Here is a 12,253-nt window from a genome sequence, read left to right as displayed (position 1 = left end):
ACAGAAAGGCCAAGCCCTGACCACTGCCCTTGGACTAGAAGAACCTCAAAGCCTCAAAGCCAAGTTTCTCCTCACAGGCCTTGGTGGCAGAGGCAAGTGCCAGAGCCAAGGGCACAAAGACCTTGGTCCTGTTGGGCCTCTCAGCCTTGCCAGAGCCCTTGGCCATCCTCACTGCAACCTCTCCTACACTGTCCCATGCCTGCAGCTCTTTCCCTTCAGGCTGCTGACACCAATCTTGCTTCCCCAGCCAGCTCTTCCCCTGCCATTTCCATCCCTTCCCTGAGCTGTCTCAGCTCTTCCTGCCATTTCCTGACACCTCTGGATGGCCTCATGCAGCTCTGCCCATTGAGGGACATTTCTTTGGCCTCAACTCCACTCTGAACCTTCCAAGCTGTACTTTGTGAGGGTTTTGGTCTCTTCCCACTCCCCAGAAGAGCTCCATCCTCTCTGAAACCACTCTTCAGCCATGTGCACACTGCTATGGCAGTGCCCTGAGCCTCCATTCACCAGGCTGAAGCAGCCCAGGTCCCTCAGCCTCTCCACAGAGATGTCAACCCCCATCCTGGCAGATCTCCTCTGCAGTCTCTCCAGTTCCTCCCTTCTGCATCAGACTGCAGAGCCCAACACCCAGACACCAAGCATCCAGATGTGGCCATAGCAGTGCCGAGTCTGGGGGAGGACAACCTCTGTGTCTGTGTGGCCACACTCCTCCTGCCACAGCCCAGCTGCAGTTGGCCTTCTTCACTATGTGCAGGGTTTTCTCCATCCCATGGCATATGGAATAGCTCCTCCCAGATGCTGTGGTGCTTTTCTGCCTTGGGCTGGGACACACCAGAACCTCCAGCTTCAAACCAACAAGGAACCAGTTTGTACTGGGATGGGGCCCAGTCTGTTAGGGAGTGGGTAAAGGGATATAAGTTGTACTGGGAGGAGATACAGAGAATATACATAGAATACATAGAATAAACCAGGTTGGAAGAGACCTTCAAGATCATCGCGTCCAACCCATCAACCAATCCAACACCGCCCAAACAACTCACCCACGGCACCAAGCACCCCATCAAGTCTTCTCCTGAACACCTCCAGTGATGGCGACTCCACCACCTCCCCAGGCAGCCCATTCCAATGTGCAATCACTCTTTCTGTATAGAACGTTTTTCTAACATCCAGCCTGAACCTCCCCTGGTGCAGCCTGAGACTGTGTCCTCTTGTTCTGGTACTGCTTGCCTGGGAGAAGAGACCAACATCCATCTGTCCACAACCTCCCTTCAGGTAGTTGTAGAGAGTAATAAGGTCACCCCTGAGTCTCCTCTTCTCCAGGCTAAGCAACCCCAGCTCCCTCAGCCTCTCCTCGTAGGGCTTGTGTTCCAAACCCCTCACCAACTTTGTTGCTCTTCTCTGGACTCATTCCAGCAAGTCAACATCCTTCCTAAACTGAGGGGCCCAGAACTGGACACAGTACTCGAGGTGCGGCCTAACCAGTGCAGTGTACAGGAGCAGAATGACCTCCCTGCTCCTGCTGGCCACACTGTTCCTGATGCAGGCCAGGATGCCATTGGCCCTCTTAGCTGCCTGGGCACACTGCAGGCTCATGTTCAGTCTACCGTCGACCAGCACCCCCAGGTCCCTCTCAGCCTGAGAGGAGTGGTTGGAGGGCTTCAGGTGGTGTAGCCTTTGCTGGGAGTGGCCCAAACTTGTACTGGGAAGGAGTCCTGTTATGGTTGTTATTGATGCTTAATAATTGTCTGCACAAGGGGAAGTTTACGCTTGAGGTAAGGAGGAAGATCATGCCAGAAGGAGGAATTGGCCACTGGAATGTGCCGCCCAGGGAGGTGGTGGAGTCAACATCCCTGGAGGTGTTCAAAAAAGGATTGGATGTGGCACTTGGAGCCATGTTTAAGGTGTCAGGGGGTGTTGGGTGGTAGGTTGGACTTGAGGATCTCTGAGGTCTTTTCCAACCTGGCTGATTCTGTGTTTCTGTGATTAGAAGGTGAAGGGAAAAGTTTTAACACAGCTGGTGACCAAACCAGTGCCTGGTGACAAACCCAAGAGATTCCAAAACACATAATGAAAGGTGAGGAGAACATCTCCTGCCCAGCTGATGGAATGAGAAAATCAAGAGTCTCCAAAAAGCAACAGAAAGAAGGGAAAAGAACCTCAGGAAAGTCTTGCTCAGTATTGCTCTATGAAATGCAGACAGACCTTAGGCCTGGTCCTTGAAATGGGAGCTTAGGAGAATACAGAGGCTTAGGGCCTGCTCTTGAAGGTGACATTTGCCTCAGCCCTTCCCAGAGAGGTCCTTGCTGTGCCCTGTTCTGCTCCTTGAAGCAGACCAGCACTCACACATGCCCTGCACTCTAACAGCCATGCAAACAAAGGGGAACAAGCTCAGGGTTATTGCTCCAACCAACTTCTTGAGACTGAAGCCCAAGGCAGGAATCCACAACCATAGCCAGTCCCAGAGCTCTGAGAAGCCCCAGGTGGTGTCTTCCTTTTGCACTTCCTGCAGAATCTGCTTGGTTCCCATATCTCACTGATCATAGAATTGGCTGGGCTGGAAGGGACCTCCAAAGGTTATCTTGTCCTACCTTCCCAAGGACAGCCTCAACTAGATCAGGTTGCCCAGAGCCTACCGCGATTGAGAGATGGAGACGACGCTTGATGCAAGGAAAGTGTCTACTTTATTGTACCAAGTCATTTCTTTATATAGGCTAACAGATCAGAAGGCTACTTGTGATTGGTAATTAGATGTGTTCGTGACAGTTACAGAATCGTGGTTGGCTGCCGAGGAAATGCAAGGGAACGCACATTCCTAAGCAAGTCTCAGACAGATGTTAAACAAATGGCAAATGGTTAAGTATCTCTTATCTAAGTTCAAAGAAGAAACAGAAGGCTCTTTTGCAATGCTAACTCGCACTCGTTATCAGGTAGCCTCGTGCCTTCCTGAGGCACAAAGGCCGTTGGTAATTAGCTAAATACTTTTTTCTCTTCTACATAATTGCAGTTTGCTCACAGGGTTTGTGGCCCACAAGAGTAAAAACTTTTCCTTCTATCAGCTGACCATTGCTTGAGATTAATCCCTAAAATCAGTGCATCATTTCCCCCTTTCTGTTGCACAACAAGAACCTTCTTATGAGAACGATCAAGCAACATCATTGCAATATACAAGGCAACAGAAGTAATAAAAAGTAAAATAACAAAAGCATAAATGATTGTTTTAAGAAAGCTACATAATCACATAAAAAGGATGATGGGACTGGCCACTTATCCAAAGGCTATCCCATAAGGCAAGTAGAAAAAGGCTTATCAGGAGAGGCAGTAGCCAGACATAAAGCAAAACACAGCAAACCTAATCTTCACTATCTTGTACAACCTGCTCTACAGGTATGTTACATCTTTACTTTTCTAAGATGGTCAAAAATCATTAATTGTTTGGTAGCAAGATTTCTCTAATCTGTAAAGGTAGATCTGGCCAGGCTCTAGCTTTACAGACAGAAGACTTGCAGGCAAACAGAAAGAGCAAAAGAGCTTCATTGCTTTGCCCAATATAAAATTACACATCATAGCATTTTTTGCTCATCCTAGTAATATGATCTGTTGCTGCTTTGTTTTTGCTAAGGAGAGGTACTGAGTCCTAGTGATACTCACTTTGGCCTAATGCTGTTTCTTTTTCTTTCAAATTTCTCCTAGCTAAAACTTCCATAATTCTTATATCCTCTATACATTTTGTTTCATCACATTTAAAATCACATATAAAATGAAAATTTGAGAATACAACATGCTTCAACCATTCTTTCTTGCAACATAATACCTGAATTCCCCTCTTTTGTTTTTATAACCTAAAATGAAAATGTATTTTGTGCTATAATCAATTTTGATTTTTTCTCTAGGTGTACAGAATTATAGCAAACTGGTGGGATAACATATAAGTCCATATAAACATATTTTTCTGATCATACAATCATTAAGCAATTATGATATACAGCCCTAAGTTTTAAACAATCCTTTAAACTAACCATTATTATCAATCTGCAAATGTGTTACTCTCTATTCCCGTTCTTAACTATGCTTATGCATTGAGACTGAATGATCTAACAGATTCATACAACACAATTAAAACCCATCATATAGAACATAAACCCTTTTGCTAGCTATGGCATTGATTTCACCATGCATCGCAGCGTCGTGGCTGAACCATAGAGGGTTATGGTGCATGTGCAGGGCTGCAGTTGCTCATTCTCATACTGGAATCACGAGGTGTCACCTCTTGAGCTGGAAGAGATGGCCACCGCCAGAGAGGATGAGACCACCCCGGATCCATTTCCAGAGCTTTCTGAGATGCCAGCCAGGCCACCAAGGGTCATGTTTCTCTATTTTAATAAAAACCCAGAAAATATTTCCTAACTTGGCTGTAATGCTGCAATGTTTTCTCACCATTAGGCTGTTAGGCCACTGTCACCCTCCAGGGAGGAGAGGCCCAGATGAGCAGTTTTTCGTATTCCACAACAACCAAAGAGGTTAGTTCTGTTAAGGCTTTGGTTGATTCAAAAGAAATCAAGGATATTCCCCTTTTTTAATGATTGATATCTTCTTTTCTTAGGAGGAGGGCTGGCCCCACCTATCGAACCACGCTACATCCAGATGTTGAGGTGGTTGGTCAAAGGCGGCTTAAAATATTAGTTTATTCACTGTTCGGTGTCTCAATCTGTGCTGTTACCCTTATTTTTGTTACTGCCATTCTTTGTTATCTCAATAATTGTTGTAAGTAAGTTGTTTCCGCAGTTCCTGTTCATTACTTTATTCTATTCTATTCTATTTTACTAGTTAATGTTAATTGTTGACACACGTTATAATGAAGTTTCTGTTTTTCTACAAAGGTTTAACTCTATAACAAATAAATCAAAAGGCAACAAAACTGTATCATTCTAACCTAACATCCTTTGCACACATAAAACAAGCCAGGTAAAATTAGCAATATAGCAAAAGCAATCAATAAAATCAACAATCCCATATTGATAAGAGACTGCATCTACCCTGGCAACAACACATCCCATCAAAGTCTTCAATTTACTTTGACTTTCCCTTTAACTATTTGACATTATTACCTAACTATGATAGACTGTTAACATATAAATCCATGTGAACATTTCCTCAAACCACACAATAAATAAGCAATCATAATATTCAGCCTTAATTCAGATGGTTTTTGGTACATTCTTCTCGTTGTTGCTTTTGGTCTCAGATTATTATTGCAGTCGGTCTTAGGTAGTTCTGGTGATTTCCAACTTCTTGGGAAATGCTGTTTTTTTGTTTGTTTGGTTTTTGTTTTGTTTTTGTTTGTTTGTTTTCTTGATTCTTGTGCTGTTGTTGAGATGGTTGCAGTACTGCATTGCTGGTATCACTAAAACCCTAGTTATAAACCATGCCTCTTTTTCCTTTTCCCCCCCCCTTTTTTTTTTTTTTTAAATTTATTTTTTATTATGCTTCTATTTAGGCACCTGACACAGGCAGAATCATTTCAAAAGACCTGTGTACCTTCAGAGAGTTTTGGGTAAACCTTTTGTATAAAAGTTATCTGTCTATAATGACAGAGGTATGTTAATATTTCACAGAAAGTCCAGAGGCTTCCTATCTATACAAAGGTTATCTGTCTAAACATAGCAGAAGTATCCATATCATCCAGGTGTCCTTTATCTTATACAAAAGATCATCTTGTCTAAGACTAACAGAAGTAAATCGCTGAAAAATCCTGTTATTCCTTATCTATGCAGAGGCTGTCTGCCAACTCCTCTCTGCCTCCATGCATTCCAGCATTTTGGCTAACAAGAGGAAGTTTCTCATCAACTCTGTTATTCTGTTAGAAAAATAAGCATTTTCTGTTCATCAATTCCTTAAAGCTACTATGAATACAAAGTAAGGCCCAAAAAACCCCATTCGATAATATACCTATAACAAATCCTTAACTTATGCTAATACCAAAAATCCTTACAAACTTAAATTACTATGTTAAAATTAATCCATCAAATTCATGTCTAAAGCGAAATAAGAAAGTTGTTACATTAACTAAAGAACACTTTCTAAAATTAAAATCTGTTTCCTACAATCCTTAACTATATTACAAGGAGCTCCTTTGAAATGCCTAGACAGACACAAAAAACAAAGTCAAGGTTCGAACCAAAAGACTTAACATTTGAAGTCATTACTAAATACCTATACCTTACTATAATTGCTAAGTACTTATTATTACTAAATACTTACTATTCATTATGCTTACTGGTAAGACTTAACATCAAAATTACAAATCTATAAACCACATTACAATCAATAACAATGAAATTTGTACCGTTGCTTTAAATCAGAACACAACTTTCATGAACGAATCTTATCAGAAAGACAAGGAGGGGGGGTGGAAAGGGTGGCTGTCTCAGCAAAGCACCGTAGGTTCAGAGACAAGGGTGGAAGGGGGGGTCGCCGCCCAGTTCACAGCCTAAGGTAGCTTTCCCTCGAAGGCAGGGCTGTGTCAATAGGTAGTAACAGCAGTGATTTGAGCTTAATTGCTGTTTGCTGTCCTTTTTGTTCTTTCTGCGGCTGTTTTGGCGGAGCAAAAGTCACTGCCTTGTCACCTTGTCCGATCTTAATTTCCCTTCTTAACATAGTCTCAACACCGAGAATGTCCCAAAACTTAGAATGTCCCTTCTGTCCACAGTCAAAACTCGTTGGAGAACTTTCAGGAGAACTTTAAAGACTCAGCGGTGGGGGGGTCCAGTGGCGGGGGGGTAGCGGGCTGCTTTTGCTGTTGGGCCTGGCGTCTGCAGCTCCAAGGTTGCAGGAGGGCCTAGCAAAGTGCTGTTAATTACTGCTGAAGTTTCCTTAGGCTCTTCTTGCGCTTTAAGCCTCTCGAAAACGATCCGCCACCACGGGAGCATGCAATGCGCCTCAACCTTCCCTGTCGTAGCAGCATCCCGTAACTTCACCCCCATCCGATTCCAAATTTTACACGTAAACACACTAGATGGTGTAACTGTCGGGATTTTCTCTTGTACCCACTTCTGCAGCACCTTAAGATCATGGCCATAAATGACTTTGCCATGCTTTTTAAGGAGTTCCTGCATGAGTTCATAAACATCTCTTTCTGAGGAAGACGCTTGATTCCCCATTTTTCGTTTCCCACGGCTCACCTCTCGTCCAGCGGGAGGGATTGCTCTGGCCGGCCGGCTTTTCCTGCTTCCTTTCAGCAGCTCATTCCAAGTTCCGTGGGACGTCGCGGCAGGTCGCAGCTTAGCGATTCTTCACCATCACGTCGGAGGTCACCATTTTACCGCGATTGAGAGATGGAGACGATGCTTGATGCAAGCAAAGTGTCTACTTTATTGTACCAAGTCATTTCTTTATATAGGCTAACAGATCAGAAGGCTACTTGTAATTGGTAATTAGATGTGTTCGTGACAGTTACAGAATCGTGGTTGGCTGCCGAGGAAATGCAAGGGAACGCACATTCCTAAGCAAGTCTCAGACAGATGTTAAACAAATGGCAAATGGTTAAGTATCTCTTATCTAAGTTCAAAGAGCAGACAGAAGGCTCTCTTGCAATGCTAACTCGCACTCGTTATCAGGTAGCTTTGTGCCTTCCTGAGGCACAAAGGTCGTTGGTAATTAGCTAAATACTTTTTTCTCTTCTACATAATTGCAGTTTGCTCACAGGGTTTGTGGCCCACAAGAGTAAAAACTTTTCCTTCTATCAGCTGACCATTGCTTGAGATTAATCCCTAAAATCAGTGCATCACCTCCCCAGCTTTCTTGTAGGCTCTCTTCAGATACTGGATGGCCACAATTAGGTCACCTCGAGCCTTCTTTCCTGCTACCTGCGATCATCGCAATAAACAACGGCAGAAGAATCAAGACCATGAGGAAACAGCATTGCCCTTGAAGCTGAACGTTGATCATCTGGGATCACAAACATCACTCAGAAGAATGTACCACAGCACCATGTGAATTAGGACTGAATATTATGGTTGTTTGATAACTTTGTCTTCTCTCTTGTTAACTAAGTGTGCCTCTGAATGCAGACATCCTAGGGGATAAAGTTCCATCTTTAAATTTTGCCAAACAAAACAAAAACAAACAAACAAACAAACAAACAAAAAGGGGGAAAAGAGAGAATACCCCCATAGCAGAAAAAATTAGCTCATAGTAACCCTAGAGATGCTGTAACCCTAGAAACATCAACCCTAGAAGTGCTGTAACCCTCTCACCACAAGACACACAGCACAACTGTCATGAAAATGACAACCAGCAAACCTGCTTAGCACTGACTTCAATGACTGTCATGATGATCCAAGCTGTCAACAGAAAGCATCTAACTTCTAACTGAGTGTCATGACTGCTTAACTGTTGTGTGAATGTTAAGAGATTAGAATTACTAGGATGAGCAAAAACACGTTATTTTGTGTAATTTCATATTGGGCAAAGCAATGAAGCTCTTTTTGCTCTTGCTGTTTGCCTGCGAGTTTTCTGTCTGTGAAGCTAGAGCCTGGCCAGATCTACCTTTACAGATCAAAGAAATCTTGCTACCATTAAACAATTCATGATTTTTGACCATCCTAGAGAAAATAAAGATGCAACATAACCCTAAGGCAGATTGTAAAAGACAGTGCTGAGGATTACATTTGTGCCTTAATCTCTGTGTGCAATGTGTTCAGGCATAATCAAGTCTTCTCTGTCTACAAGAGGAGTGAAATGTAAAGATCGGAGCTATCAAGATCTAAGTTCTTCTTTACAATGTCTGTTATATTTGACCATGGATTATGCCAGCTCTGTTAGAACATTGTAACTAGTTCAACTTAAGCTTTGTGCCTTGTACAGATTACATCAGTCGGTTGGACATGCTGCACTACAGAATTCTTTCTTTTGCTCTACCGCTTAGCTTTACCTTGCTTGTTTCTGTGTTTGCAAGTAGTGTCCTGTATGGGATGAGATCAACTCGACCAGATTGCTCACAAAAACAAAAAGGGGGATTTGTGGCAATGCCAGCGACAAGCAGTGTGAGCAATCTGGCAGTGCAGGCCTAGAGCCTGACATGGTGGTAGGCCATGCTCAGCATAAGTACAGAGCCAGCTAGCAGTGTACCAAAACAGTGCTGTGCCTGCAGCACTGTAACTAAAACAAGACGCTGGTAGCTAGAAACATAGTGAGTTATCTCGGGACAACAGGACATGCACCTGCATCAACAAACCTCGCGTGTCATCCATAGTTGGACCAATAATCTACAATAGTGTGATGTGTGGTCACTCATAGGGGACCAATGAGTCCATGCCAACAAGGCACACCAAGGTTATATAAATTGTAGCAGTTTCCTTGCTATGCACTTCTTTTTCTGCCTGTCCTGTCTCCTCTCCTTCCATGCTTTACTGTACCATGCTTTCACCATAGGCCTGAGCCATAGGCCTGCAATACTGGAACAATAAAGGATCAATACCCGATCATATTGGTCAGACGTATTGATTCCAAGAACCTCCATCGTCACCAAATCTGGCTAACGTCTCCTCTCTGCTGTGTTGAGATCCCAGCAGATATCAGGCAGGTTAAAGTCACCCATGAGGACAAGGTCAGGAGATCCTGAGACAGCCTTAAGCTGCCTATAGAATGCTTCATCAACATCTTCCTCCTGGTTGGGTGGTCTATAACATACTCCAACCAGGATGTCTGCCCTGCCGGATGGCCCATACTGGACACTGGTGTGATTAGGATGTGTGACAGGGCCCAGCCTGTGGTGGGAGGGTTTAAAGGAACCCAGTATGTACTGGGTTGAGTCCCAGACTGTACTGGAATGTGGCCAGGGCACTCAGGTTGTACTGGGATGGGGCCCAGTCTGGTCCTGGTAGTGGGTAAATGGACACAGTTTCTCTTGAGAAAGGGATAGCTCAGAAAGATGGTAACTTAAGAAGCTGTAATCCAGTAAAGCTCACTATTTACAACCCAGGTGAGTGGAAGCAGAGGGATACCCACTATGGGGTTGCAATTTGGGGACAAGGAGATGATCCAGGGGCCATTTTAGATATAAGGGTTATCAAAAGGACTAGGGAACCTGTCACAAAAAGATTATTGTTCAATTCTTTTTATCATGAATTAGAAACAAGGACAAAGTATGAGATTCCAACTGTTGCTAAGAATTTATTTGTAAACCTTGCTGAAAATATTGCCAAAGCCTTAAAAGTAACTAACTGTTTTGTTTGTGGAGGTACTAACCAAGGTGACCGGTGGCCTTGGGAATCTATGGAGGTTGATGTTTCTAATTCATTGATATGGAAGGGAAGGAAAGGTAACAGGAAGACTCAATGGATATTACAAACCAGCATAATTGGTCGAACCTACTGGCAAAACCTACAAGGGAAGAATCCAGTAGGGAACTTAGTCTGTGAAGGAGGCTATGAATGGAATAAAACATGCCCCTGTACACTGCACTGGTTAGGCCGCACCTCGAGTACTGTGTCCAGTTCTGGGCCCCTCAGTTTAGGAAGGATGTTGACTTGCTGGAATGAGTCCAGAGAAGGGCAACAAAGTTGGTGAGGGGTTTGGAACACAAGCCCTATGAGGAGAGACTGAGGGAGCTGGGGTTTCTTAGCCTGGAGAAGAGGAGACTCAGGGAGGACCTTATTGCTCTCTACAACTACCTGAAGGGGGTTGTAGTCAGGCAGAGGTTGGTCTCTTCTCCCAGGCAGCCAGCACCAGAACAAGAGGACACAGTCTCAGGCTGTGCCAGGGGAGGTTTAGGCTGGAGGTTAGGAGGAAGTTTAACACAGAGAGAGTGATTGCCCATTGGAATGGGCTGCCCGAGGAGGTGGTGGGGTCGCCGTCGCTGGGGGTGTTCAGGACGAGGCTTGACAGGATGCTTGGTTGCATGGTTTAGTTGATTGGATGTGGTGTTGGATGATAGGTTGGACACGATGATCTTGAAGGTCTCTTCCAACCTGGTCTATTCTATTCTATTCTATTCTATTCTATTCTATTCTATTCTATTCTATTCTATTCTAAATTGGACCTAAAGGGGAAATCCTGGGATAGTACCTGAAGAAGGGAGGAAGTGGACAGATGGTAGATCAATTTCAAATGGATGGCCAGCACCAGACGGATGCTATTGGATTTGTGGTAAATTGGCATATGCCTGGTTACCTGAGGACATGACAGGGTCTTGTGTGTTGGGAACTATAAGACCCAGTTTCTTCCTGTTACCTATCGCTCAGGGTGAAAGATTAGGTGTGCAGCTGTACACAGAAACTGATGAATTACGAAGAATTAGGAGAGACCTACAAATAGGGAACTGGAAAGAAAATGAGTGGCCTCCAGAAAGAATAATAGCTTGTTATGGCCCAGCCACCTGGGCAGAAGATGGATCCTGGGGTTACCACACTCCTGTCTATATGCTTAACAGAATGATAAGATTGCAAGCTGTTGTAGAACTAGTAGTTAACAAAACAGGTGATGCCTTGAGCTTACTAGCCAAACAGGATACTAAGAGACAAACTGCAATATATCAAAACCAACTTGCTTTAGATTACGTATTAGCTCAAGAAGGTGGAGTATATGGAAAATTTAACCTTATTAATTGTTGTTTGGAAATAGACAGTGAAGGAAATGTTGCAAATGACTTAGTGAAAGATATGAAGAAGGAGGCACATGTTCCCATACAGACATGGAATGGACTAGATCTTAACAGATTTTGGGAAACCACCTTTGGAGGAAAATGATGGAAACGACTAGGAATAGTGGTAGGGGGATTGTGATTGGGATTACTAATAATTCCTAGTATGATTCCTTGTCTCACAAGATTCATTCAGACTGTGATCCAGGGAATGCAATTTACTGCTACTCCAGTAGAACACAGTAGAGATAAGAGACAACCCCTCACGGTTTTAACAATACACAAACAGAAGCCAGAACCAACTGAATCACAGTTAGTTTTAGCCAGATTTGAGGCTAAGACACGAATTAATGGTATTCAAAAGAAGATGAGGGATTGTGATGAATGGAGTGATAATTTGTGTCAATTAGATGATTTTGATTCAAGCAAAACCTAAAGCAGGAGCATGAATGGTGAAACAAGGGGTCAGACACTGGGAACTGACATATGTAACTAGAGTAAGATTATTTTTTTTAGGCTTTATTATAACCAGTTGTTTATTAACTTGATTTGGTTTAATAGATGCATACAAAGGCCTTAGTGAAATGTTAGGAACTAAGAGCTAATAGTTGGAAT

Source organism: Dryobates pubescens, unplaced genomic scaffold, assembly GCF_014839835.1.
Source record: "Dryobates pubescens isolate bDryPub1 unplaced genomic scaffold, bDryPub1.pri scaffold_82_arrow_ctg1, whole genome shotgun sequence".
NCBI classification, from domain to species: Eukaryota; Metazoa; Chordata; class Aves; order Piciformes; family Picidae; genus Dryobates; species Dryobates pubescens.
This window is presented reverse-complemented; position numbering follows the sequence as displayed.